Raw genomic sequence first — 26,155 nt, 5'->3', positions numbered from 1 at the left:
CCTGTCATGTCTTGAAAGTTGTTTTTTAGCCTGGACATTGATGTATTGTGAATTATGATTAATTTAATAAATGTAAACATTATTTCATGCAGTATTGTGTTTATCGTACTTAGATTCAGAAAGATATTTCCTACTACAGGAAAAATGGTTGGGGAAGGTGCTGATTTATGGGTGAATGGTTCAAATGGAGGGAGAGCCAGTGGAGATTTGTTGGGATGTTCAGTTGATGAGGTGCTCCATGTGCAGCTCCTTTTATAGGATGCACTGATAAAATGTGGCATTTCTTTCCCTAAAACCTGAATGTGTGAAAAGTTCATTTTATAACATGAAGATCAGAGTTGAAAAAGTAATATTTATCTGTTGCTGCCTCAGACATCCCGAGCTGCATAAATACCCTGCTGGGTGTGTTTGCCAGGTTTGTGTTCCAATGCAAAAGTGCACTTCCCAAACTGGGAAAAACGTTTGAAAAATGGGTTTGGGGAGCAGTTTGTGCTGCTGGGAATCAGCACTGCTTCGTGGGGGTGCTTGGGGTGTCTCTGTGGGTTCTGGTCAATGCCAAGGGTCCCCAAAGGTGGGTGGGATGGAGGGGAGGCTGTGCTGGAGGGTGTTGGGATGGTGCTCCTGTTCCAGCCCTGTTCCCGGAGCAGAGTGCCCGAAGGAGCTGCAAGCCCAGACTCAACAGACACCTGCTCCTCCTTTAATTTAGCTTTTCAGGGGAGCTTTTCAGGGTGTTGCTGTCATGTCTTGTTCCCATCACCTTCAGGGTGTTGGAGGGTCTGCTCTGGGGTGACAATATGTCCACAAGGAATTGCTCCATCTCACCCTGTGGAGCAGCAGCCCTCATTCCTGAGGGTTCAAAAGCTTCAAATAACTGAACCTATATTTTTTTTCCCAGAAAATATGAGGCTGAAACTTTTATCCTTGGAAATCCGTGTGAGATTGGACACAAGTGACTGTGGTGTCTGACCCATGCAGTGTTCTTTGTGCCCATTTCACAGTCTGGGTTTCCACAAATGCTCTCAACACCTGCAGGATGAAGGTTTGGTGGTTTGAAAGCCCTGAGCAATAAGAGGCAGGGAAAGGAGCTGATCCCCAGCCCAGTGTTGCTGTCACACATTCAGCAGGTGCTGCTTTGTCTGTTCCAGAGTCTCAGATTAATGCTGTGAAAGCTTTCAGCCAGACCATCCGTGGTGTGGAAAGATGTACCAGGGCAGAGGGAAAGGGAGCAGGGAAAACAGTGGTTTTCTGCTTCCAGGGCTGTGTATGGGAAAGAAGACAACTGTTCTGCAGCTGATGGTGTGCATCCATCACTGAGGGACACGGCACAGCTGGAGATGTGGAAATTCCGTGTGCATTTCCCAGAATCCTGGGGTCACACAGGCTGGAAAAGCCTCTGAGCCCATCCAGTGCAGCCATTCCCCAGCACTGCCAAGGCCACTCTGCCCCGTGTCCCCAAGTGCCACATCCACAAGGCTTTGAAATCCCTGTGGGATGGGGGCTCCTCCACTGCCCTGGGTGGCTGTGACAAGGTTTGGTCAGTGAAGAATTCCCAGTATTGAACCTAAATCTCCTCTAGTGCAGCTCAAGGCCATTTCCTCTTGTCCTACCCCTTGTTCCCTGGGAGCAGAGCCTGATCCCCAGCTGACTGCTCCCTCCTGTCAGGAGTTGTTGGGAGCAACAAAGTCCCACCTGAGCCTCATTTTCTCCAGGCTAAAAACCCTCAGCTCCTCCTCATCAGACTTTGCTCCAATTGCCTTCCACCCTGGGGTCTATCCCACCCCTAAATGACCTTGGCTAGGGTTTGGGTTGCTTTGTTAGGGAAAGAAAAGTGGGGAGGTAAATCCTGCTGGGAACAGTGTGTGGGGAGCATCCCCCAGCCCTGCTCCTTCAAGAAGTCCCATGTCCCACCTGGCTGTGAAATGTCACCTTTTCTGTATTCTGGACACTGCACAGAGCCATTTGTATGGGTGATGTAAGTGGCTTCAATTTATTACTGGGCTTACTGCAATTATTGAAGTTGCTCTTAGCTCTGCTGTTGGAAAATACAAGTGAGTGAGGTGTTGTATTAGTAGGGGAAAATCCAGAGTGAGGAATGGGCTGCAGAAATGAACAACAGGGAGGTCTGTGGTGTTTGGTGTAAAATACTGGGTTATTTTAGTGGGGAAAGTTCGTATATAGGAAGTAGTAGATGAAAGAAAATAACAGAAAAATATCCAAGGCCCAGATGATGCAATAAAATCATTTTGGTGTCAATGCCCAGTGTCATCAGCAGCCCTGGTGCTTGAAGTCACCTCCTTGGTCTTCCTGGGATGAGCTTCACCCCTTTGAGGTGCCAGTACAGGAAAACTATTTCTTTTAGCTCTTAGGGATTTATCAAACAATACAACCAGTGCAGCTCATCTCTGCCTCTGAAAATTACTTTTAATGGGTCTCCTGCTTTTTACTTGTGAAATGGGGTTGGAAAGTTCATGTGCTCCTGTCCCACCATGCCAAAGTTCCATAATGGAAACTCCCACTGCCTCCAGATTCTGTATTTCAGCTACTGGCTTTGTAGGGATAAAAAACTTCTATCACCCTGTAAAGTAATTCCTGATAAACCTGCTAATTCCTGTAAAGTTTTTGAATTCCTGAAAACTTTTCTATCTCTCCTTTGGTTTTATATGCCAAGGATTGTGCTTTTTGGAGGGAGGTATTAAAAAGTGAAAAAAAAAAAAAAAAAAGGCAAAAAGCAATAATTCACTTTCAGGTACAAAAATTAATTAGCCCAAGAATTTCAATTTTCGTAGTGGCAAGTCATACTAAATTAGCTTTCCTGTGGGAAAAAGAAAAGTTCAATTAAAACAAAAGACCTGTGTGGAAGAGATTCTACAAACTATTTCAAGTTCAGTTTTCAGATGGGTGACAAATTAAGAGGGGTGTTAAGATTTTATTCAGGTCTGTGCTTTAAGAAACTCTAACTTCTACCAGAGAGCAAGAGATAAATAGAGTCAGTTCTGCATGACTTCTGATATAAAAACTAATAGGATGGAAAATTACTTTGAAGTAGGAGAAGTGGCTCAGTATTAGATAATTAACAGTGCTTAGTTGAAGTTGTGTAACAGCTGAGTGACAACAAGGATGTTCTGTGTCTGTAACCTGAGAGCAAAGGCTCCTTTTGATGAGAGTGATTTAAAAACTTTTTTATTTTTTTTTTTTTTGCTTTGGATTTTTCCTCTTGTTCCTCGCAGTGTTCAGTGCCCAGATATTGTGGTGCTGCTCAGAGCTCATCTCAGGTTTTGATCCACCTGTCCAGATTCATCCCATTTATCCTGGGATTTATGGAGAACATAAATTCATTGTGGTTTTGGTCCTGACTTCTGTGAGGAGAAGTGAATAATTTCTGAACTCCATATAGCTTGAGTTAGTCCTTACACTCTCAAAATTTACAAAAAAATTTAAATTATCTCATTTATTCTGGAAAAAAAAAATCACCTTTTCATGTGGGCAGGACCTCAGGTGGATGAAGTGTTCCTGGTTTTTGATGAGTACAAGGTTTTGAAAAGCACCTGTGAGCATCTGATTGAAAGTCAGAGGCAGTTTTGTCTCTGTTGCTGAAATCCCTGATTGCAGAGAGGTTTGCATGAGCAAAGGAGATGAGGGCAGAGTCTGGAGGACACAAAAGGAAATTCAATATTCTGATGGTTTGGAGTCATGAACATGCCCTGAGTCCTGAGCTTTCTCTGGCTGCCTGTTCTGGTGGACAGGTGACAGTTGCTTTGGTTTGTGTGTGAAAATTGATAGGAATATGAGAAATGATCTCCCAGATGTTGGGTGTCAGGAGAACATCAGGAGTTTATTTTGACACTGGATTTCTTTTTGGAGCTGTTGAATGAGTAATTCTCCCGTTTTATTTTTGGCTTAATTTAGAATTCTGAAGGCTCATGTACCTCATGTTATTATAGTTTAACCTTCAGTTTGGCCAAAAACCCTGCAGGGACTTATTTTGGGTCCTTAACCCACAGAAATTTGCTTCCATGCTTGAATCCAAGAAAAAACAGCATTGGGTTGGATGTGTGGTGTTTTGGGAGCAGCCATAGAGTTAAATTACTGGATGTGGGAGATCCTATCCTTGATCTATCCCCATAATCCCATAGATGGATGGGCAGGAATCTGAATAAAGGGAAATTATCTTTATTTGGCTTGGAAGAGCCCAATAACTCTTGGAGGACATAAAGACAATGGAAGAGGACAGGGAATGAGTTTTTTCTGGACAACTCTAAAGTCTGAGCCAGCAGGTGTCAAAAGGCAACAGGAAACACGGGCAAAATGGTGAGAAGGATTTTCCAAGGGTGATGTTTTCTCTCAGACTCAAGCTAATCAGAGAAATCAGAAATTTAAAATACTTTGCCAAGGCCTTTCTCAGAGCAAGGTTTTTTGTGGAGACCTTGTTTTTCCCCAAGAATGCCCCGAGCCTGCCTGGCTTTAGCACGGCTGAGCCCAAATTAACATTCCATTTTGGCTGCTTTGCAGGCACAATCTATCTGTAACAGGAGATTTATCCCTGCAGCTGGCATGGCAAGTGCCTCAGAGAGATGGGGCCATTGCTACCACACAAATATTTTCTTTTTCCACGCTCGCTCTTTGAAGGGGTCACACACAATGAGACAAAATTACACAGGAGGAGAAGCAGGATTTCCAAATTTTTTCTTTTTTTTTTTTTTTTTGGCAGTGGTTACTTTCTCTTTTAGTGGGAAGGTTAAAAAAGCAAGTTCCATTAGCAAGTAACTTGCGAAAAAAAGGTTTAATAAGTATTTAGCACTCTGGTTTGCAAAATACCATTAATACAGGGTTTTTTTTTTCTTGTTAAGAATGCTCCCCAGAAAGAACAAATGTCACATGAAAACCTCCTCTAAAGAAGAATAAAAATGGCTTTTATGTGACAAACTCCTGAATTAAGTAATACTTGGATGTTGAAAGATCACAACAGAGCTGGAACAAAAGAGAAGAGTCTGACTGAAGGAGCAAATCATTCAAATGTGCCTGGCAAAGGGTGTTCAGGGTTTGCTGTCTTGAGGGTTTTCACCCATCACTCAGGCTGCTGTCACTGTCTGCAGGAAACAAAACTCTTCAGGCTTGCAGGCTGCAGCTAAAGATTGTCTTCTTCTCGTCAGGGCAGGGAACCAGTGGGAAAGATCTGTGTCCTTCCCTTCTGGTCAGGAATTTGTGGATTGGTAGGGTGGTTCAAGTGCTTGGGAATGAAGTTTGAGACCTTGCAGGGCCTGCAGGGGCTCCAGGAGAGCTGCAGAGGGACTGGGGACAAGGATGGAGGGACAGGAGCCAGGGAATGGCTCCCACTGCCAGAGGGCAGGGATGGGTGGGACATTGGGAATTGCTGGCTGGGCTGGAATTGCCAGAGCAGCTGTGGCTGCCCCTGGATCCCTGGCAGAGCCCAAGGCTGGCTTGGAGCAGTCTGGGATGGTGGAAAGTGTCCCTGCCTATGGATGAGACACAAACCCAAACCCTTCCAGGATTCTGTGAGGAAAGGGAAATTTACTCTCCAAGGAGCAGCTCAGAGCTGTGAGGGGAAGTGCCTGGGAGAGGCAGGTTTGGAGAAACTGATGGAAAACACACAGGGCAGAGCTGTGGGTGCCCCAAGGCTCCTGCAGGAACCCTCAGAATTCCTGTGGTGACCTTAGCCAGGCTGCAAGGGCTGCTCTGGTTTGGGTTGGAAGCCATGGAGGAGTTCCTGGAGAGCATTAGGGACAATTTAGGTGTGGGAGTAAATCAGGTGAAGCTCCATTTTTTTTTTTCATGGAAAAAGCCCATTCTTTATTCACACAACTCCTTTTTATACAGTTTTACAGACCTCTTGTGGGACTCCAATTGGTCAGAAGCTTTATTACCAATTATTTTATTGGTAATTAACAAGTTGTTATTCTCTATTGATTGGTCACTCAACTCCTGATGCAGGAGGAGTTGTTTGTGTGAGATAGTTTTCATTTTTCTGTCTAAGGTGTAAAAGCAGTTTATGCAGGTGCAAGCTGGTATTCACCCAGGAATAAGCAAAACCAATTTCTATAAAGGTTTTAACCCAGGAATAAGCCCAGGATTTTCACCCAGCAATAGGTTATGTTAAGGACCTGCTCACACCAGGATTGCTTTCACCTGGGAACCTGCAAAGTGCCAGCTTGCCTTGGAAGGAGTGACAGGCCAGCTCCTGATATGACAGAGCAGGTTTGAGTTTATGAAGCCTTTTTTTAATGAGTTTTCTACCTTACTGCCACATTTAGGGGTATTTTATCCCTAAGCTGGGCTGGTTTTGGAGGTGCTCTGCTGGTGATGGATGAGGAAGAGCTGATGGGATGTGCAGCTCCAGGTCAGCTCTGGCTGCAGGGATGAGAACATCTCAAATTTTAAACACTGTGGGCAGGGGATGAGCTCTCCTGGAGAAGGTGTTTGGAGCAGACACCTCCAGAGGTCTCAGGTGTGGTTGCTCTGGTTTCTGTTTGTAGGAAATGGGAAAAACTTGTAAAAAATTGGAAACTACGAGAGGTTTATTTTATGAGGCCCAAATCTTTGCCCTGTGGATTTGCTTGGCTATTTGCTGATTTGTACAGCTGGTTTTTGCTTTGTTTTTTTTTTTTTTCCTAATTCTTCTTCTGTGTTGTGTTATTACCTGACTGGGACTTCTTGGAAGTCAAATTTGTGTTCTTTATCACAAAGGAAAGGCAAAATACAACCCAAAATATGATCTGTAGGCAGCTCTGCTTCTTCTGGACTTTCAGTCCTAAGTTTCAGCAAATATGTGATATGAATTCACTTCAGCCTGTTTCTGTTGAACCATCAAAATACAAAGGAAATGGGAATTCATGTTTGTGATGGTAGGAGATGCAGTTATTGAGCGTTCTCTTAAATGGCTGGCTATAATTTTAGAGCATTAAGGTAATTTACTAGCCCTATCTACCAGTGCTAAAATAGAACTATCTTCACATTTTCTCAGTATTTTACTCTTTTTGACACCTTTTTTGCTCTCAATACTCAGTTTTTCTCTCAGTTTCTACTGCATTTGTGGGACATTACAGTGGTTGGTCTGTAACTGTTACATTTATTTTCTAATAAGAACTAGATCGGTTTATTAGAAAAGAAACCCCACTAGCAATATTTGTGTTTAACAAAAACTTGTTTTCCTGAACTATAGTGGGCCAAAATTGATTCAGCTTTTTTGCTTTATTTTTTTTTTTTACCTTTTTTACCTTACAAACTTTTTGTATGCTTGGGGAGGCTGATACCTGCATCCAGGTGAGGGGTTTGAGGGTTAGATTATTTCCTAAGAGCCTACAATTCCTGTAGACCACCAGGTAAATTTATATGGAATTAATTGTGCTCTCCCTACCAGCTTTCAAAATCTCAGAGAGAATGTGTGGATTCAGATGAGTTTTATAACTCATGCTCAAATTTTGCTGAAGTTTTGCTGAAGGAAATATTCAGCTTTTTTTTTTGGGTACTCCCTCTAGTGCTGGAGGTGCTGCATGGCTGAAAAAAACAAGCACAGGTTTGTATTCACCAACCCAGGGAACAAATTAATGTCATCTTTTATTTTTTTGTTGTTTCAGTTCATTTGGGTTCTGCTCTCATGGGAACTCTAGCCTGTTTGAGCTGGTGGCAAATGTCTTGTGTGACCAGTTGTGCTTGAAAAATTTGGGTTGAGTTGGGCTTCAAAGATAAAAATGTGTCAAAATTTGCCAAATACAAAAGAACAACAAGAAAAAGCCTTTGCTGTCGGTCGGTGCCTGATCCTTAGACAAAATGTTTGGTCCCTAAATTAATCTTATATTCAGGCATCTATTTGTTGCAGTTCCTTGCAGCCACATTTAAACTGGGGCTGGAAAGAAAGACCTGGATGAAAGCAACTCGGATTTTTCAGTTACATAAAACTCTGAAAGGCTTTTACAAATTGCTTCTGTGTGGGAGGCAGCTTGCTGCAAAGCTGTCACTTGAAACTTTATCAATCAGAAGACAGTGCTGGTTTTAATTATGTAGATTTTCAAAGTAAAATAACTTTTTTTTTTTTTCTTTCCCCTTGCCTGAAAATGTAGAACAGAGTCAGGTGAGATCTGGAACAATCTGAAAGATTTTTGAAGAGTTTGCTGGGCTTAATTGAAATAGCTTCAAAAAGCTGGCTTTTATGAAGTGGAGTAGAGTCGAAGCGTTTTTAGCTTTCTTCTTTTTAAAAGAAAAGCCTTTTTTTCCTTGTACATTGTGCAAATTGTCACTAACTTCTAATTATCTCTCTATCCAGCCATGGTGCCCATCTCAGTGCTGTAAAGATCTCCACTCTCTGCATTTTTATGGCCTAATTTTGGTGCCTTGAGCCCTAAAATAATGTGATGCTGTAGGATTCTGTGTCGGTTGGGGGGCAATGAGTGCTGGGCTCTTTGCAGAGCTCTGACAAATCCCCTCCTGGCACTGACACTCTGAAATTGTCACCAAACAGGTAAAATCCCTGCAGGCATCCTGGAGTTTGCTGGGAAAAATTCCAGAGCCCTGCTAGAGATGCCACGAAGCTCCTGCATCTTCAGAGAGCAGAAACAATGAGCTGGGGTTTGTGCTGCTCCAGCAGGAGAGACGGTGGGAAAAGAATGTGAATTAATCATGAGCACTCCATTTTGCTAATGTGTTTGGTGATGGGGGAGAGAGACAGACAGAGTGTTTCCTTTTGCTCTTTTCCTTTTTGGGTTGTTTGACTTCATTAGGAGTTGGATTTTGCTGTTTGTTCTCACTCTGGGAAGCAGACAGCACTAACATGTCACGCCGTGGTGACGGATATGTTCTCCAAAGCCTCTTCTCCAGTGTTTATTGTGCAACACAGTTGGCACCACTACCTGTTGAAATTGGCTAAAACCATGATTTCCACCAGAAAAAGCCACTTAGGCTCTGATTTCTGCTGGTTTTGACACCGGCTTTTTCTTTTCCCGATTTTCACATCATCTCTCTGCATTTCCTGTGCTCTGGCAGTGCTGTCCTTTTTCTCAGCCTGGTGCTTGTAGGTTGTCTGAGAAATCCTCCCAGGGTTTGTTACCCAGCGTGGGGGTGAGCTCTGCATGGAGCACTGCTGATAAAAATGATGGACTGCAGCTCTTGCTGGGCTCCTTTCAGAGGAGCTGGGGTGCCCCAGCGCTCAGCTGGGACAGGGTCACAGGCCCTCACCCCCTCACTCTTTGCAGATTCCCTTTGTGAGCTCCCATTGCCTTTTCCATGTCCTTTTTCCTGCAGTCAGCCTTCCTGCCACTTCCCTTCTCCGGCTGCTTTGTCTTCTCCTCCAGCTCTGTTTTAAATCACGTTGTATTTTTGGATTCCACACCTCCAAGGCTGTGACCTCTTCAGTGAACTTGAAGAATGGGCTTTTCTGGGGCTGGGAGTCTCTCAGGGTCACAACTGCTGCCTCTGATGGTGGGGCACATCAAAGTCAGCTGTCCTTGTTTTGGGCATTTGGATTGGTGCCAAAAAAAGAAATGTGGCAGTACCTTTGGGAATTTATGGCTCCCAACCCCTGGGTTCTTTCAGGTCACCCAAACAAAAGTGCCAACTGCTATGGATGAGCTCTTTTATCCCTCCATTGCCCAAACTTCTGGCTCAGCACAAAAATTAATCAGGAGTGTTGTGGATGTAGAGGCTGGCCCCCAAAGAGATTCCCACCGTGCCAGAGATCCCAATCTCCATCTCTGCCCTTCCCTTTGTGCTCCAAGACCTCTGAGTGCAAAGATGTTCCAAGAGAAGCTCATCTGAACACTGGCTTCCTGTTCTCATGCTGACTTCATCCATGTAATTCCAAGGAAAAGGAAGCTCAGCAGAGCCCTGCACCATCCCCAGGCCAAGGAAAAGTTCCCAGTGGAGCCCTGGAGCAGCACATGGAGCTTGTGATGATCCCCTTGATGATCCCATGAGTTCCCATATGGCCCTTGGTGCCTTCAGAGCAATCACACTGCTTCAGGAACCACATCCAGCAAGTTCTCTGGAATGCAGTCACAGAGGAAAAGCCCTCTTAGATCAGAGTCCAACCACTCCCAGCACTGCCAGCTCTGTCCCATGTCCCCATGTGCCACATCCACATGGCTTTGAAATCTCTCCAGGGATGGGGACTCCCCCACTACCCTGGTCAGGTGCCTCTTTTGGGAAAAAAAATCCTAATATCCAACCTAAAGCTCCCCTGGCATAACTTGAGGCTGTTTCCTCTTCCTGTCCCTTGTTCCCTGGGAGCAGAGCCTGTGTCCCACCCTCCTCACTGCTCTTCCAACTCCAACAGGATTTGGGGCAGAGATTCACCTTTGAGCCTGTTCTTGGTTTCTGAGCCCAAGGAAGGATGGGTGTTCTCACCACACCTCAGAAATCCACGTAGAAGACAAATTCCACTCTCTTGTTTACTTGTCCATGAATTATGCCTGGATTACCTAAATTTATTTGCAACTAGTTGAGCATCTTGTGATTCATAGGTGTCTTCCCAGTAGTACTGCAGTAGATGGTTACTCACATCTAGCAAAGCCTCCAAATTTTATTTTCAAGCTGCAGGCTGTGAAGTGGGATTGACAGTTGCTGAAATTTATGGCATTTGTAGTCATAAAAGAAAATGTATTTGAAATAGCACCCAACTGTGTTTGGATTATAGGTTATACACCCAGAGCACTGCTGACATTTCTGCACTACCCCAAATGGGGAAGGATGAGGAGAATTCACCATTTAAAGATTTGGGTCTAAAAGAAGGGGTCTAGAAGTTGGCAAAATCTGCTCTTAAAATTCTCTCACCTCATTTAGGAAAATGGGGTGATTTAAAATGCCATCCTGAGATTGACATGAAAATTTGAAGCCTGTATCAGCGACTGTTATGTAAATGGTTCTTGAAAAGTCTCTGGATCATTTACTCAGAGGTGTATTTAAAGGAGGAAATGACTTATTCATACATTGTTTCATGAACTCATACTGTGATTTTTTTTTTTCTTTTCTCCAAGCTACTTGAAAGGAAGCTCAGAGGATTATAAGAGTGTGGAAAGCCACGTGATAAACAAGGGCAGTGGAGTGGGTATGGAGGTGACAGGAAAACAAAGCCTGGCAATAAATACTGAACAAACAACTGAGACAACAAAACAAGCTGAATTAAATTGCTGAGCCGAGTCTTGACTTGAGATCTTTTCACTGGGAATGTCAGAAATTCTTTCAGGACTTTGACTTGCAAACAAATGAAGGTTTCCAGGGAGGATGCTCTGATAATATCCACCTGTCTTAGGCACTGCTCCGGGCTTAACTCTTGCTTAGGAAAGATTCTGGTCTTTTTCAAGAGTATTGTGTGCTTTTAATCCTTGAGAAAGGATCATTTTTTAATCTGGAAGGACCAGCCTGGGCAGCTGGGAGTCACTGGGGTGCTTCAGTCCCGTGACCCATCTGATTACCTGGGGAACGAGCAAGGAGGGACCAACACAAAGATCCTTCCCATAATAGCACTGCTGACCCCACAATAATGTACTTGTGATTTGATTTATTCTTTCTAGAAATCTTTTTAATATGTCTTTATTGCTTCTGATTTAATTAATCCCTTTCCAGTTCTTCTTTATCTGGGTTGTTCTGTTTATCCAGCAGCTCATGCAGCCACAAGGTTATTGTAGCTCAGAGGAGATTTATATGGTTTGTTCCTTTGATTAGCAGGGTTTCTGTTCATTTTTTAATACTTTCTTGATTCCCATAAGGTTCAGGTCTGTGGGAGACATCAAAACATCTCATTTAAAAGTAACTTGGTAGAGAAATACTCAAAGAAAGCCCAGTTTGCTGTAATTGCCCCATTTGTGTACCAGGCTCATGTTGGAAGCTGTGTCCATAGCAGAAAGGCACCATGGAATAAGTTGGATTGGCTATTTCTGCTTCTCTGAAACTGTAACTGAGGTATTAAACTTGCCATGGGCTTTTCTTTAGGCTCAGATTAATTTAAGAGTTAACAGATACAAGCACTGTCTCTAGTTTTACATTTTGGCTTAACTTTAAATACACTTTTATTATTTGTTCTTAAATTATTTTACTGCTTATTAATCATTGCAGATTAGTTTGACTGGATGGAAATCAAGTCTGGAAAAGGCTAAATCTTGATTGCAGTGAAAATATATCTTTATATCTGATGGAGCAAATGCCCAGAGGGAAAAGATTTAATTCAGCAAGGAGGGTTTTTCAAAAGCTTTTGTCTTCTGCCCTCTCAAAGACAAATTTTGGTAGAAAAAGAGGGTTCTGCAGCTCAGTATGATCAATAACATGACTGCCTTTCCTCAGGCTCCTTCAGGCTGAGGTTTAATTTGGTGTCTTTCTGGGCCCTGTCAGAATGACAGAATCATTAAGGTCAGACAAGACCCCCAAGATCACCAAGTCTGACCTTTGGCCGACGCCCTCCACGCCTGACCACGATTTCTGAGAATTTTTTCCTGGTTTCCAATCTAAACCTCTCCTGGCACAGCTTGAGAGGGAACCTTGGCCTGGAAGGAGGCAGAGTTTCCAGGGAGGGTGGGTTTGGCTTTGTGTGGGCTGGGGAAAATCAGTTTGTTCTGGGACCCTGAGGGAGAGCCTGACTGCCATTCCTCCAACTTGAAAAAAAATATTACATTTCAGAGGTGCCTGGGTGTTGCTGTTATGATATTCTGAGCTTTATTTAAGTTTTACCTGGCAGTGAAAGTTTCCCAGGATGTCAGGGTGACTCTGAAATGCTGATACCTCGTGGACACAGATTGGAATGAAACTGCTGCTGGCTACGGCTGCTGCTGTCAAGATAGAGAATAACCCTGATAAACTTAATGTAGGGCTCCTACTCTTGCATTTTTATTTGATCTTGGGATGCCTAACTCCAGTTTGGATGTAGAGCTGCAGAAACCTTCATGGTTTGGCCATTGACATTCTTTAATGGCTTTGAATCAATAAACCAGAGTCGTGTGTTTGCCACAGCCATGGAAGGAGAATTATGGTCCAGCTCTCCTTGGCTTAATTTCTCTCTGTTCAGATGGCTCTGGACTTGAAGACAAAGGGGAATATTCAGGGTCATGAAAGTGAAAAGGTATCAGAGATTTTCTCCCATTTATCCTTGCCAGTTGTACAGGAAAGACACTTTTGGGCTGAAAACTCCTCTGTGCAATGCAATGATTGATTGTGTTATATTGGGAGTTATTTTTCATCAAATGTAACTCAGGAGCTGAATGCTGAACTCTGAAAGCCTGTTTGCTCAGTGGCCCTTTTCTGGGCTGGTTTAGAAATGTCCTGGGAGGAACCCTGTTGTTCTTTGCCTCCCTCAGAGCTGTCTCCAGTGAGCTGTGGAGGAAAAGGGTGCCCTGAGCCTCTGTAGTTAGACTTAAACAAAGATTTACTCAGTGCAGACACTATGATTGGATTTTGTGGTATTCTGTGCATGTGCCAAACAAGAGAGATCTCTTGTTTGAAAAATCAGTTTGTGGCAGCAGGAAGAACTTAGTCATGGAATCTTGGAATTGCAGGAGGCAGGAAAATGGTGCACGGGAAAATTAAGCTTAAATCAAGGCTTTGTGGTTAAGATTTAATCCTTGTTTTTCAGCAGAGAAAAAACGTGTAACTCAAACACCGAAGAGAGTACAGTTATAAATCTGAATAATAAATCAGGCATGTGTTTAGGCAAAGACATAGCTTGTGTCCCTCTTGAAATATAGATCTGTGGTATTTCTTATGCAAGTTAGGAAATAGAACTTGAGGACAGTAAAAACAAAATTCTTTGCTTGGCTCCACAAGGTAATAACTCACCCGGTCCATCTCCATGTGATGCACACATGTTAAAGAGAGATAAATCAAGTGATGATAAGAGTTATTAATTGTCCACATAAAAGAGCTCAGGCCTGATGTCATGCTGGTGGAAGGGATGATCAAACCAGAGTGGAGTTTGCAGGGAAGGAGGCAAGAAAAAACCCTTTTCTTGTGTCTCCCCAGATGTGTTTTGCCCTTCTCTCTCCTGCCATCAGCTGTTTGTCTTTAGGCATGGTGTGAGAAAAGCTTTCAAGTGGGAAAAGTGGGATCAAACCTATTTATAAATAAACCTAGGAATTAAAACCTTCTCCTTGTTTTGCTGCTCTGTGTTCAGTCCATTCAAACCCTGCTGAAAATCCATCTTACCTTTCCTTTGTGACCACGGATCAAAGCCTTTTATTCTGTGCCCCCAAACAGCTGATTGGCTCTGGGTCCTTTTTAATTTGCTGTCTGTGTGGGAATGTTTTTTTAGGGTTGAGATGTGGCAGTGAAACAGATGCTGGTCTGGACTCTGTGCTTCTTGCTCTGTATATTAAGGTAAAAAAGCCACTGGTGTGCCTCAAGGGTTTCAATCCCACAGAACTGCTTTTCTTTCTGTTTTATTGGACTGTGTCAGTGGTTTGTTGGTTATATTTATTTGCTCTTCAGAAAGTGAAAATACCTAAGTGAATGCAAGTATCAACTTTGCTAATTCTGATAGGCAGCTTAATAAACAATAAAATAATAAACTCTGTATTTTTTAGTGCCACTATTGCTCTGAAGTCTGCTGAAATCTGAAATTGCACCTGAAATGCTGAACACTTTAGGGGCAAAACAGGCTGGGTCCTTTATTCAGAGATTTTTGTGTACAGGAGCCCCAAACCCTGCCTGCTCTGAAGAGCCTTTTGTGCATACAATCACATCTTTTAGGTTTTTAGATATTCAAAATCCATTCTGTGCAGAAGCAGCAGAGATCAGGGCCTAATGGGACAAGAAGCAGAAGAAAGAGCTCATTGTCAGGAGGTAATAACTCCTTGTCATTCTCCGTGGGAGGCTGGTGGAGGTTAAAAAAATTGGGAAAGAGTGTTGCTAAGCACTTGCCATATCATGTCTTGGTTAACCAGGATAGCCTGGTTTTAAGATCTCCTTTCCAGTAAGGTTTAAGTAATTGTCCTGCAGCCTTTTGCTGGAAAGTGAAGCTGAATTTGCTTAGTCAATCTTCTGAGGTAAGTAAACATAGCTAACTATTAAAAGCACAGCGTTGTCTGACCTCTCTGAGACCCTTCTGGAATATTTTGTCTCCATGTTTGTCCCAGTAGTATCTCATATTTGTCAGGCCATGTTCCTTTGGATCCTCTTGATCTCAAGCAGCACTTTGCTGTTATGTGATCCTGAGCCCCCATTTTTCTGGAAATGCCTATTTTTTCTGCAAATTACCCATATGGGGACGTGAGAAGGGACACTTTGAGGTGGCAGTGTGGCCATTCCCCATCAATTCACCACTCATTATTTGGAATCCACCTTCACCTCCATCCTGGCAGCACGGGAATTCATTCCCAACTCCAAACCTCATCAGAATCCCCTCCTGCAATGAAAGCCCCTCCAAAGCCAGGAAGGCTCTTTGACATTTGTTAGTTGGCTGATCTGTTTGAGAAATCTTACATAAACTCCAGCAGGGGAGCTGCCAATTCCTGCACGTTGGAGGAGAAATGCTGCCTTATTTGGAGAGGTTTGCTCCTACTCGGGGCCACAATAGTGGTTTCCAAACTCCTCTGGTATTTGATGACTGTGGCATAACTTTGGAGGGCTTTGTGTGCTTTGTGTACCTCCTTTCAGCTCTTCTGGGTGGCAGTCAGGGAGAATCCTTGGCCCTGCTGCCTGTGGAGGGGAGCGAAGGGAGGGATGGGCTTGTTCCAGCCCAAAAACAACCTACAGAAAAGCCCAAAATGAAACTGCCTCCTTCATCCTCCTTTTTACCTGGACTTTTTTTTTTGTTTTGCTGAGGAATAAAAACAGAAATATGAGGATTTGTCTGAATTTCTGGCAGACATCAAGGGTGGCTGCTCAACTTTGGGAAGGGCAGCAGCAGCCAGGGCTGAGTCCTTGGTGTGATCCTGCTGTGCTGTGGGGCTCGTGGTCCCTTGGGACAAGGATCCCTGTCCAGGGAAGGGAGGAGCTGGAGCTTCAGAAGTGACTGAAGGAGAAAAGGAGGCTCAGGGGGACCTTGTGGCTCTGCACAACTCCCTGCCAGGAGAGGAGAAGCAGGGGAACAGGGACAGGAGCAGAGGGAACGGCCTCAGGCTGGGTACTAGGAGCAATTTCTTCCCAAAAGGATCATCTGCTCAGGGCAGTGGTGGAGTTCTCATTTCTGGAGGGATTTAAAAGCCGTGTGGATGTGGCTTTAAAGGTGGTTTAAAGATCTTTTCCATTTGAGTCCATGATCCCATGGCCACCAGGGTGACTTCTCCAGCAGTGGTGTGGGGACACATTTGGGGGATGGAGCTGAGCCTTCTTCCATGGTGACTTCCACCAGTGGATCAAGTGCAGAAATGTCTGTAATGAATCACTTTTGTGGCCTGGGGTGGTGCTGCCAGTGCTGTAATGTTGGGGCTTCAGAAATACATTGGAAAAGAAAGGCTGAAAAATCCCTTTCCCTGACCTCTTCAGTCCACCCTCTGCATGATGTTTTCCTCACTTCACCTATTTTACCTCCTTTTATTCCACAAACAGTTTGTTTAGGAATGTGTGTTACTTTGTGTTACTGTTTCTCTGGAATTTATTTGTTGCGATCTCCAGAGTTGGTTTTACATGTTTAATTTTATTATGTTCATGAGGCAACGTTGGCAGGAACGGCGCTATAAAAAGCATTCATTTCATGGAGTGGTACAAACATGTTTTCAGCTGAATTGATGACACTGAATATAAAACACTTCTCATTTGCTCTTCCCCTTAAGGTTTGTTTAATGAACTAAAGTTTTTCTTATTACTTAGAGGTGCAGTTCTTTCTACCCATCCAGAAAGAATACAAAACATAATGGGCATTTCTGGCTGCCATCTCTTGGAAATAACCTGCTTAAGGAACATTTCTCTGTGAATCTTGGGGTGTTATGGAAATTGCTCCACTTTCTTCTTTTTTTTTTACTGTTTCTCCCTGAACCTTGAACTCTGTATTGTGAATAAAAATGACTTTAAATGAGATCTGTATTAAGAAGCCAGTTGGGAAGGTATCAGAATTTGGATGCAGATTTGTGTTTACACTCAGGGAATTTGTTTGATGTAATTTTGGGGATTGAGACCACCCTTTTTGGTCTTCATGTTACATCCACGCTGCCTGTGAAGAGCAATGATTTATTGAATTTACATATGATATCTCTCCCTGGCAGTGGGTAATATTAATTAAAGTGCTCATTACTGTTTATGATCTGATACTGTGCAGGAGGCACTTCCTTAGGGGATTAATAAAGGCTGGGATGGAAACACCTGTGTTTCCAATGCTGTTTTCCATACATTGGTGTCTAGAGGCTCAGAGTGGTCCTGTCTCCATCCAGGACTCATCTTAATCCTTAATTAATTTTCTGGTGGGGCTGTCCAGGTGTGCCAGGTCACGTGGGGGAGCCGGGAAGGGGAGGAGGGGGAAAAGCAGAGCCTGAAGTGAGATAATCTCTGCTGCTTTCCCATGGATGGGTGTGGACATGCAGTTAGTGCCTCATCAGGGGCTTGATCTCCTGCCCACCACTTCAGCTGACCTAGAATTTAGTGTAAATATTAAAAAGAGGTAGAACAAGACGTTGCATAAACGACTGTGCCTTAGATCCTCACTGTTGAAACTTCTCATCCTCCAGCGTAGCTCCTTTTCCCACCACTAATTTGTTGGGGGAGCTCCAGCTTGGGCAAAAATCAATCATTTATCCAAATTCCTTCAGACCTGAAGTGTAAATTAAAGTCACCAACCTCAGAGTGCCGTGGCACACCAATGGTGGGCACTGCAAGGAGGAGATGCCACACGCCTGACTGAGCATCTGACAGACACAGATGTGGAAGAGAAAGTTTTGGAGTCCCTGACTTCTCAAAGCCTGTCAGAAGAATCATTTTTCCCCCAATTTCAGTCAATTGCTGCCTGACAATTGAAAAGCAGGGATTCAGAGAGCGTTCACCCACGCTGGTGCCTGATCCCCAGTGCTCTGCAGCCATTTCCTTGGAATGAAAAGGAAAAGTACACATATGAAGCACCAACTGGAGTTTGTTAAACATGGAGCATATGTGTTATTTAGATTTGGAATGTGGTGAGGTTATGAAGCTATTCTTGGGAAAGAAGACAAATAAATTGCTGGTACATCAAAATAATTTGTAACAAATAGATTCATGGAAAGCTTGCTGGAAATGGGGCATGAGGCACATGAGAGAGCCCTGAAATTCAGCTTCCAACTGGAGCTCCTCCATCCTGCAGTGATGGAATTTGAGGAGTGTGATTAAACACAGGGCTTGCTAATGGTTGGTAAAGGGTTTTAATTTATTTTTGATGGACTTTGCAGCCTCCTGAGTGTGAGTTGGAATCAGACTTTCAGTTCTCACCAGCGTTATTGAGTCTGAACTCAGAATTGCTCAGTGAGGAGTGAATTCCAGATTATTTAATATAAACTCAGAATTCCACTGAAGTATTGTGGTCTAGGCTTACCTGTCTGTGTGATTACCAAAACTGATGGCAAAACTCAGAATGCAACGTGAATTCAATTTTTATTGTACAAGAGGGGGGCAAAAAAGATGCCAAAGGCTGCCCCCAACCCAAATATTGTACAGTGCATATCAAATGAGATCTGAACATCAGTGATTACATTTTTAGTAGGATGAGTGTTCTGACTGAAATGCATCAATCTGTCACTTGGCCTTTCTGTGACATTCAGTGCATTGAAATTACCAGGCAAAGATTGCTTTTTGACATGCTAAATTAACTGAGTTGGAAATTGGAGCTTTATCATGGCTGCTAATTGTTACAGGGAGAGGGAAGAGTTGTTTGTCTTTTATATTCTGAGCAGGCTATTCAGTCAGCAGTTAATAAAAAAACAAATAAAGATATTCTCCAAAAGGGTCATTTCTGGAAGGAGGAGAATTGGTTAAGAGAAACCACTTTTAATCTGAGCCGTGGCAGTGCTGAACACTTCCCCTTCAATTCCAGCCTAACCAGAATTAGGGTTTATTGTAAGGAGATGGAAGACCTGGAAACTCCATTAATAAGTGAAGAAAAAATGATTTAAAAGAATGTTTTAGACAATTGAAAGTTTTGGTTCAGCATGAATGAGGGTGTTTCACTCTTAAGTTTTTTTTTTTTCTCTTGGTGTTGTTTCTTCAGATATGTAAAAATCCAACTTAACCTAATGCTAAATAATTATGCTTCATATGCTTTGCAAAATCTGCTGCAATAGCAGCCCTTATGTTTTACTAAAAGTTGAATAATGCTTTGTGTAATTATGTTGGTTTTTTTTAAGCATGGGCTATATTTTGTTTGCTTTCTACTGATTTTATCAAATGGAATTTTTGTTTCTGAGAGATAAATGATAAACCCACGTAAATTGTGGCAGGTGATGGTATGAGGACCCTCTCTGTAAAGTTGAGAATTTCAAATCTGAACTTCTACTTCCTCAAGCAGTCATTATTTACAAATGTCTACAAATCTATTTATTCTTAGCTCCCAGACAAACAGGAGCTCTGGATAGATGTGTAAATGAAATTTCTGGAGGCTTTTAATTGGTATTTCAATATCTACATCAGTGACCTTGTTGTGAGGGACAGATTTCACTGATATTTATCAATTATCTGAGAGGTCCCCAACCTTGGCTTCCTGTTTCTAGTTGTGAGATGTGAATTCCTGAGCCTTATGCTAAGTAAATACTTAGAGAAGTACTTGGCTGGTGTATTGGGAGAGTAATAGAATCAGAGTCTTAAAATCCCAGACTGGTTTGGGCTGGAGGGGACCTTAAAGCTCATCCCATTCCACCCCTGCCATGGCAGGGACTCCTTCCACTGTCCCAGGCTGCTCCAAGCCTTGTCCAGCCTGGCCTGGGACAGTTCCAAAGATGTGGTGAAAATAAGAAAGGATGAAATTAAGAAAAGATCCCTGTCCATGAAGTCTGTTAGTCCTACTTTTACTGTTTCTGAAGCAGAAGGAGTTACCAAAGTGCATGAGAGATTAGATGACCCTAAACATTTTGGGGTTGATACTGATTTCAGGACAAAGTGGTGAAGTTTTGAGCTCTCCTTGAATTTGGGTGTTTATGTGCGTGCCCAGAGTTTTTTGGCACCCTCCAGGCCCAGGTGAGCAGCGTGGGCAGGGCAGGAATTGCAGCTGTGCAGGTGGAGCTGTGAGCAGAGCGCTCTGGGGGCAGCCTGACACTGCCAGGCAAAGTGAGATGGATGGAAGCACCAGCTGCTTCACTCCTGACAGGATGGGAGGGCACAAATTAGGGAAGGCTCTGCTCCTTCATCCCACTCCTGCTCTGGGCAGGAGCTCCAGGTACCGAAGGCAGTTCATGGAATTTTAATTTATGAGGTGTTGCCAGTCCTGCTGCTCTGGGAGGGCCATCCTGGGAGCACGTCCTGAATTAAGGGAGTGGGATGGCCAAAAGGAGGGAAAGCACAGCCTGTGATTTATGTGCACACCACACAGGCCTGTATAAATCTGCTCAGTCCACTGTTTGCATCCAAGGAAATAACTCTTAGCCAGGATGAAACCACGGGAATTCAGTGGGGTGGTGGGAGCAGCATCCCTTCCCAATCCCTGTGGTCAGGGATGGGCAGTGTGGGGACAGCTCCCTGCAGAGCTCCTGGGGCACGGAGAGTCAGGCAAGGGATGTAGGGCTGGGTGTGATGCCAATGTGCTTAATGGTTAATTTAGAAAAATGGGACACAGAACTTTTAGGAAACATGAGGATGTTTCTTTGTCGAGTTGTGAGTTTTTTCTAAATCATATTTGGGGAGAAAAGGAGCAAAAGGCACTGAGAGCTTGATCCTAGCACTGTAATCCAGTGTGAATGGCTGATCCAAGAAAGAATGGAAGGTAAAACCTGTCTTGGGCATGAAGTGCCTTCACAAGATGTTAAATTCATATTAACACCTGAATGTGTGCAGACATCCTAAATGTCTGAAGGGATCCTTGGTTTTCCTGGGCTCTGGCACAAGTATGGAGCTCCCGTTACCACATCTGCTCCCTATGGGTGGGGGAACCCAGAAGTTGGAGATGTCCCATTCCTGGAAGTGTCCAAGGCCAAGCTGGACAGAGCTTGGAGCAACCTGGGATAGTGGCTTTGAGGTGTCTTCCAACCCCAACCATTCTAGGATTCCATGATTGTTATACATTAATAAATACACAAAATAAATGAAATTATTAATTAGAAATATTAATAGTGCCGATGCCTTGTGAAGGCTGCCCTGGAGCAGAGGCTGGCCAGAGTTCCAGAATAAAGCAGGGATTGATTCAAGGATCTCCTCCATGGATGCACCTCGGGCAGCAGCAGAGCCCAGCCAGGGCTGCCCCCAGGATGAACCCAAATGGCCCCAAAATGCACGAGCGCTGCCGGGGTCTCTCCCTGGGCTCAGCTCTGCTCCATGTGCACATTGCAGTTCAGTGGCCAACCCCACTGCAGCCCCTGCAGTCCCACCCTGCTTGTTTTTCTCTCTGCAGCCCACGGGCTTTGTGCTCCTGGGCTGGGATTGGGATCATTTGTCCTTGGTGCCCAGCTGGAGCAGGAATTGTTTTGTGTCCCTGCTCTGTGCACAGAGCTCAGCAACCCTTCATGTGAAGCTCAGAACTGCACATTAAAGCAGCACAGAGCCTGAAACATGGAAAAGCTGAACCTGAGGCATCAGTGTGACAGGGGTGGCACAACTCTGGGAGTGAAGAAGTGAAGAGCAAAGCAGTTGTGTTGCTTTATCAGAGAGATCGCGGCTCTTCTAATTACAGACTAAGTTAGTTAATACAAGCCAAGAGAGAAAAATGAGACCCCTTCTGAGGAGGATGCAGGGCACAGAGGCTCTCCCATTTCCTGGTAATTAGTGGGTAGGAGACCCTGGTGCTTCCCGTGCTGCTCACCTCCTGTTCCGGCACACGCGGATTGGAGCCAGGGAGCGCAGGAGCCGGGTGTGGGTGGATGTTGTCTCTCAGAAGTTTTGTCTTAAAGCTTTTGGATCATGTGGCCTTGTAAAAGAAGTGAGAGACTGGGGACAGGTGTGTAATAACGTTCCCTAATATTTTGGCTTGTGGTGCGAAGACACCTTTTGAAAGTAATTGTTATAATTAGAGTTTGCAAGACATTTGAAGTGATACAAAGGTGCCAGGGAGGAATGTGAGGTAGGAGACATTCTTGTACTTTAGCATTTCAGGAAGACTCTTGATAAATTATGAGTTTAGCTACTGGTAATTTTCTTTTTCAAATTTGATCAAAAAAACCTGTTTTAATGTCTCTGAGGGGAACCAGGGTGGAGCAGGGTTCAGTGCCTGAAGGGACTCCACGAGACTGCAGAGGGACTTGGGACAAGGGGGAATGAATTCAAAATGACACAGAATGGGTTAAATGGGATATTGGGAAGGAATTATTCCCTGGGAGGGGGGGCAGGCCTTGGCACGGGGTGCCCAGAGCAGCTGTGGCTGCCCCTGGATCCCTGGAAGTGTTCAAAGCCAGGGTGGAGCAGCCTGGGACAGTGGAAGGTGTTGAGGTGTAAGGAACTGGATGATACTTAAGGTTGCTTCCAACCCAAACCATTCCATGATGGAATGGTTTCTGGTTTCTTCTGAAGGTTCTGTGGCACCTTCCAATTCAGGAACTCCTGTTGTTCCTGGGTCTTGCCTTTCCCAGCCTTGGGGCTCTGACATTTGGGAGGGGATCCCTCAGTCTGGGGGGGTGCTGTCTCTGCACCCCATTGTGTCCAGCAGGATTGTGAGGGCCAAGTGCTGCTGGCAACCCTTGACTTTGTGACTTTCTGCCAAACCTTCAACCATCTTCATCTTCCTTTCTGCCAACCCTTCAGCCATCTCCGTGGTGGTGGATGAGCCTTCTGCAGTTGAATTGTGGGTTTTCCTTCAGCACAAGTGGCACAGGGTTGCAGGAAAGGCTGTTTTGCAGGAAATTGTTGGTTAGGTTTTGGATTGAACGCTTGGCATTGACGAGGAGTGGATTTAGGGCTGTGGGAAGCCCATCCAGCTCCCTTCACTGCTGATGGAGTTTTAGGCTGTAATTACAATTCCCTTTTCCATGGGAACCCCAGGTCATGCTCAGTGCACATGACAGCAGCAGGGAGGGGAGGATCACGATGCCAGAGCAAGCTCAATTTGACTCATTTAGGTTGTGATTTAAATATTATAAACGTTTCTGTGTGGTGGAAAACCACCTTGGCTGCTTAGCCCCTGCTTGGTAATGAATTATGTCAGAATAGGTTGGTGGGAGACATTTGGGCTGTGTGCTTAAACCCTTTTGTGTGGGTATTTCAAAGTACTCACTGGGGGACAGCGACATAATTTATGGGGAAAATAAGTTTTATGTCTGTGATGGTTGCAGGCTCAGTTTTACCTTACTCTTTGTCTGTGAATTTGATTGATATTATGAGCTTATCTTGGTTTTCAGACAGATATAATGCACCTCACTGTTTTAACTATAAACTTTTTCTGTGTTCAAATATAAACAATAGTATAAAAAATGTCTTTTTTTCTCCTCAACTGGGGATTTCCTTTCTCCCCAGCTTTCCCATGGCTTGGCTGGGATGATTTGGGGTTTGTCATGGACCAGGGCCTCTGGTTTTTGGCATCCCCCTGGAGCTGCAGGTTGGTTCCTGCTTTGTTTTGTCGCCCCTAAATGTGTGAATTTTTGAGGACAGGGCTCCCTCGCGTGGTGGCACCACACAAACTTCAGCTGCTTCCTCTGCGAGCAAAACCCAAAATTCCCCTTTTTTCTCCCAAAACCAGCAATTTTCACACATTTGTGTAGGGACCTTTCCACTGCTGGAGGGGCTGAGAAAAGAGAAAATATTACTGAGCTCTTCTATTCCCTCCAACCCAAACCATTGTGGGAATCTAATCCCAAAATTCACAAGATTTCTGTTATTCAGAATTCTAGAGAACTTCAAGCTGACCAATAGTAAATGTTTATAAAGATTTTTTTTTTTCTGAATGTTAACTACTCCCAAGGCTCCAAAGAAGTTTTTGACTTAAACTTGTAGGAAACAGACAGCAGGTTATTAATATGGTGTTGTAGGAAAATCAGTGTTCCTAATGGAAATCAGTGCTCTCAGAATAGGACAAAATTTGGCAATCAACTGCTGCTGCTTCGTGAATATTAATTAAATTACATCAGTATATTTAGTGTGTCTATAAGTCATATATAGATACACTATATATGAACTGATGATGTGTTAAATATATAAAAGTAAAATATATTTTATATATTTATAGTTATTAAAATAAGTTACTATATATAGAAATATCTCTATATAGATATCTGTATAGATATTGATATATATATTTATATAAATCTATATAAATATGTGTATATAAAATGTATTTTCAGTGTTATCAGTTCAGATTGAAAATTTGGCCGTGGTTATCCCTGTGCATCTTCATGATGTGGATCCTGGCTCTGCTCAGTGTCCATTGCATGGGACACTTCCAGTTTCTGTACTGGAACTTTCTTCCTTAAAATTCATCTGGTGAGCTCGTCCCTCTTCTGCACTCAGTGGGAATTAGTTTTGTCTTTAAAAACTGAATTTTCATGGGGTTTAGCCTAGATGAGACACAATAGGATGAAGGAATTTTCATCCTCCTCTCACTGTTTCAGTGTCATAAGGGGGTGAGACTGTTTCTTTTCAGCTTTCATAGCCAAAACTTATATTATCAAATATATTTCTCTAATTTTAGTTATTTTCTTCCTTTAGGAAATTACTGTTTCCTCTCTCCTAGTTTCACAATATTTAAAATTAGATTTGCCTAAAAAGGCATTGGGCTTGGGAGCATTTTATTAATATTTTCCATTTATATTTTTAATTCCATAACAGGTATTTCGCTGACAGATTCAAAGCTTCTTTCTCTCTATGAAAATATTATTAAATACTCAGCTGTAGATACTCAACCCCCCTCCTCCTGAGCTGGTCCCTTTGGGGTGTGGGGCTCCAAGCATCCTCTTCCTCATGTTTAGAATTCCAGAATGGTTTGGGTTGGAAGGGACCTTAAACCTCATCTCACTCCAACCCCTCCCATGGGCAGGGACACTTCCCCCTAGACCAGGCTGTCACAAAAGCCAAATTCCCAAAACATCGTCTGGATGAAGTCAGACCTGCTCTTTGGGATCAGGGATGTGGAAAACCAGAATTTCCACACATAGCAAAGCTGCTTTTTATTGGTTTGCAGGTAAATACCCAATATTGGAATTATTTTTCACCTTCTTTTCTGTTGGAAATGATTCAGGGAGGAATGTGAGCTTTTAACACTGAGCTCAGGACTGGTTTTTTCCTCTTTCCACTTGCCATGGGAGCTTGGAGAGGCTGCAGAGATGGGACCTGACATCCTCCAAGTGTCCCCACGGAGCATCTGTGCCACAGTGCCCAAGGCCAGGGGTCACTCCAGAGACAGATGCCTTTGGAGGCGCAGACGTATGTGTTTCTGCTTTGTAAAAAAAAAAAAAAAAAAAAATTAAAATATATTACAAAAAAAAAAAAAAGCCACCAAAACTCTTGCGGTTTAGACAGCTGGTCTGGCAGTTGGTAATGTGAAGGCCTATTAAAATATTTATGCTATTTGTTATTTAACTTCATTTGTTTTTTACGAAGAATTTGGAAATGGGCTGATTAAATAAAATCGCGTGAGGCCACCCGGGGTCGGGAGTGACAGGAATTGGCAGAAATTTGGGAGCACTGGCAGCACAGGGGGCTAATATTCTGTCTTTCACTCTCCTGAAATCTCGTCGTTCTGTTTGCCTTCTGAGCGAGAGGAGGTGCTAATAAATACACTGAAAATATTTTCACACTTCTGCTGGGTGGAATTTTGATTCGGGAGCTGGGGCACAAAGGCCTGGCTTCATGGGAACTTGGGAGTCGGTGACAAGGCTCCCTTTGACTCAGCCCCAGCAGTGGAAATCAATGTTAGAAATGACACCCCCAGCTCAAAGTTTCAGTGATTTGTTATTTTGGGTGCTCACAGAACTCGCTGTGGAGGTTTTAGTGAAGGCTCCAACTTCTCAAACTTCTCAGCTGTTCAAACCAGGGTTTGGAAAAGTTTCAAGTGTCATTGGGTTGATTTCTGACAGGGAGCAGCTCTCATGGAAATGCAGAGTGGCTGTTTGGACTGGAGAAAAGCAAAACCAATAAAATTTGGTTTAGCATCCTCAGGGAATGAGGATCACAGAATCCAGAACCATTCACGTTGGAAAAA

The 26,155-nt window shown here is 43.6% G+C and overlaps 1 long non-coding RNA gene across 4 annotated transcripts; it reads left to right on the top strand.

Annotated features, from left to right (window-relative positions):
* The first annotated feature begins 1,758 nt into the window (after nt 1-1,758).
* LOC135309256 (uncharacterized) lies at nt 1,759-25,528 on the top strand. 4 transcript variants are annotated; one of them, XR_010369582.1, is made up of 4 exons: nt 1,759-1,972; nt 8,474-8,607; nt 23,476-23,557; nt 25,136-25,528. It is a non-coding gene; the product is annotated as an uncharacterized LOC135309256 (long non-coding RNA). The 4 variants fall into 4 exon arrangements; XR_010369584.1 differs by lacking the exon at nt 23,476-23,557; XR_010369583.1 differs by lacking the exons at nt 23,476-23,557; nt 25,136-25,528 and adding an exon at nt 17,673-18,711.
* The last annotated feature ends 627 nt before the right edge of the window (nt 25,529-26,155 follow it).

The sequence above is a fragment of the Passer domesticus genome, chromosome 10 (assembly GCF_036417665.1).
Source record: "Passer domesticus isolate bPasDom1 chromosome 10, bPasDom1.hap1, whole genome shotgun sequence".
NCBI classification, from domain to species: domain Eukaryota; kingdom Metazoa; phylum Chordata; class Aves; order Passeriformes; family Passeridae; genus Passer; species Passer domesticus.
This window is presented reverse-complemented; position numbering and strand designations above follow the sequence as displayed.